Raw genomic sequence first — 2,525 nt, forward strand, 5'->3', positions numbered from 1 at the left:
AATGTGAAGCCTGTGGATGCATTACAGGACTTGGTGATGAAGCCCTAAACTTTTCTATTTAAAGGTGCCATCCGGGTGGCCTTCGGCAGCTGCCCAAGAGTTGTGGTGAGTCAGGGAAGTAGGGGGGAGGAGCGAGGGTCCACTCAGGTTTCAGCCGTGCCAAATCACCTCATCTCCTCTTAACCCAGGCGTCCCCTGTGGCGACGGCCTCGGTCTCTGAGTGTGCCCGAAGCGTGCGGCCCAAGCAGCTGAGCGTTCTTAGGAGCACGGTGAGGAGCAGACTTGTGGGGTTTTGGCCGATGTGGTGCCACGATCAGGCATTGATGTTTGGTTTTCTTTAATACAGCTGTCGAAGAGACACCAGCCCGGTGCCAGCAGGACCTTCCCGGCTGACGAGGTGGCCTTTCTTTGCACCTGAGACCGGCATCCCCAGATGTCTGAGAGAGAAGTAGAGGGCTACGACCCCCAGGGGGGATGAAAGCAGGGTGCTGGTTTGGGAAATCCTGCGACGGGTTTTTGAGTCCCCTTTGGAGGTGGGGGGGTGTCCATGAAGTGGCCCCTTAGGCCCCATAAAAGCAAAATCTCACTTTTGATCCCAGTGCTGAGGTGCGCTGGGCAGAGCGGTCCCGGTGTGTATTGTGTCCCTTGTCTATTGTGCATTATGTGTTGTTTGGGTATCTCATGTCTCTTACCTTAGCCTTTTCAGGGTCCTGTCAGAAACCTTGGCATTGTTCTTATCGTCTGTGATCTCTGCATTTCTTGGCCTGGCACCCATGCCTTACAACCTTTGCCTGGGGAGCTCAGACATGTATCAGAATTGCATCTCTCTTTGGAAGCATCCAGTCAGATGTCTTTTCAGGTCTTGTTCTGAGCTGTATGGACAGCTATGCCCTGCCAGGATCCATTATGGCAGATTAGGACTTGAAAGAATGTGAGGACCGGTAGAGGCTTCTGACCGGTCTGATTCTCGGGCATCCATCTTTGCAGTTCTTGGAATAAATCATTCAGTTAGCATCTTCTTCCATCAGTGTTTTCTGAGCCACATCAGCTTGCCATCAGTCTCACCTCGGTCATCTCATTTGGCATGCTCTCGTTGCTCGCAGTAATCCTTTTTGCCAAGAGATTTCTGTCTGTGTTGTGTGCCCATTGTTTGTTGTGTCCTGTCTGTCCTGTGTCACGGGTGTCTGCACATATTTGTGCCGGAGCTGCTCTGCCCTGCTGCATAGCCTTTTGTAATAGGACAAGCCCTGGGGAGTTGAAATTTTTCATGTGGGGTGTACTTGGACTCTAGATGCTGTTCCTAGATTGATATAAGGTGTTTGCAGCTTTTGAGTCATCCTGCAGGTGTTTGACATATGTTCTAACTCTCTTGCAGGTGCAGATGCATCCATGGCAGAGCACCCCATCCCGGGTGAGGGGGTTCCCCATAGCGGGTCAGTCACCATTTGTCTGTGCAGGGGATGTGTCAAGTGTGACCCTGTTACAGCGCTGTTCTTTGTCTTTATTTTTAGCAAGTATAGCAGGATCTCAGCAGTCAAGTTCAAGAGGGTAAGGTGAGCAGTAGCCTTTCTTGTTGCTGAGGTCTCAATTCCTGGGGCAAGTCTAAGTCTCCATTCTCATTTTTGTGCCTTAGGCCATCTGCTCGGAGCATGCCAAGCTCCCATCCCCAACGGGCCGACGGACCGGGTTTGCCGCTCTCGCGAGCCCCACGTTCCGGGCAGCCGTCAGGAACCGCCGAGGAGTTGCGGTGAGTCAGGGAAGTAGGGAGGAGGAGTGAGGGTCCACTCAGGTTTCAGCAATGCCACGTCACCTCCTGTCCACTTAACCCAGGCGCACCCCACGACGATGGCATCGGCCTCCGAGCGCGGCCGGAGCGTGCGACCCGAAGAGCCGGGCCTTCTTAGGAGAAGGGTGAGTAGCAGACTTGTGGGGTTTTGGCCAATGTGGTGCCAGGATCAGGCATTGATGTTTGGTTTCCTTTGATATAGCTGTCTAAGAGACAATGGCCCGGTGCCAGCAGTACCTTCCCAGCTGACGAGGTGGCCTTCCTTCGCACCTGACATGGACTGGGATTTCCATATGTCCAAGAGATAAGTCAAGGGCTACGACCCACAGAGGGGATGAAAGCAGGGTGCTGGGTTGGGGCTCCTGGGGGGGAGGGGGTTGAGTTGTCTCTGGAGATGAGGGTAGCCAAGATGTGGCCCCTTAGGCCACATAAAAGGAAAGTCTCACTTTTGATCACAGTGCTGAGGTGCGCAGGGCAGAGCAGTCCCGGTGTGTATCGTGTCCCTTGTCTTTTGTGTATTATGTGATGTTTGGGTATCTCATGTCTCTTATCTTAGCCCTGTGAAGGGCCTGTCAGAAACCTTGACGCCATTCTTAGAATCTGTGATCTCAGTGTTCCTCAGCCTGGTGCCCAGGCCATGGAACCTTTGACTCGGGAGCTCCGACAGGCATCAGAACTGCATCTCTCTTTGGAAGCATCCAGTCAGGTGGCTTTTCAGGTCTTGTTCTGAGCTGCATGG

The 2,525-nt window shown here is 53.2% G+C and overlaps 1 long non-coding RNA gene across 1 annotated transcript; it reads left to right on the forward strand.

Annotated features, from left to right (window-relative positions):
• Nucleotides 1–352: 352 nt before the first annotated feature.
• LOC143692096 (uncharacterized) lies at nucleotides 353–2,111 on the forward strand. The gene is made up of 4 exons (XR_013179960.1): nucleotides 353–485; nucleotides 1,376–1,411; nucleotides 1,512–1,911; nucleotides 1,989–2,111. It is a non-coding gene; the product is annotated as an uncharacterized LOC143692096 (long non-coding RNA).
• The last annotated feature ends 414 nt before the right edge of the window (nucleotides 2,112–2,525 follow it).

This window comes from Agelaius phoeniceus, chromosome Z (genome assembly GCF_051311805.1).
Source record: "Agelaius phoeniceus isolate bAgePho1 chromosome Z, bAgePho1.hap1, whole genome shotgun sequence".
NCBI lineage: Eukaryota > Metazoa > Chordata > Aves > Passeriformes > Icteridae > Agelaius > Agelaius phoeniceus.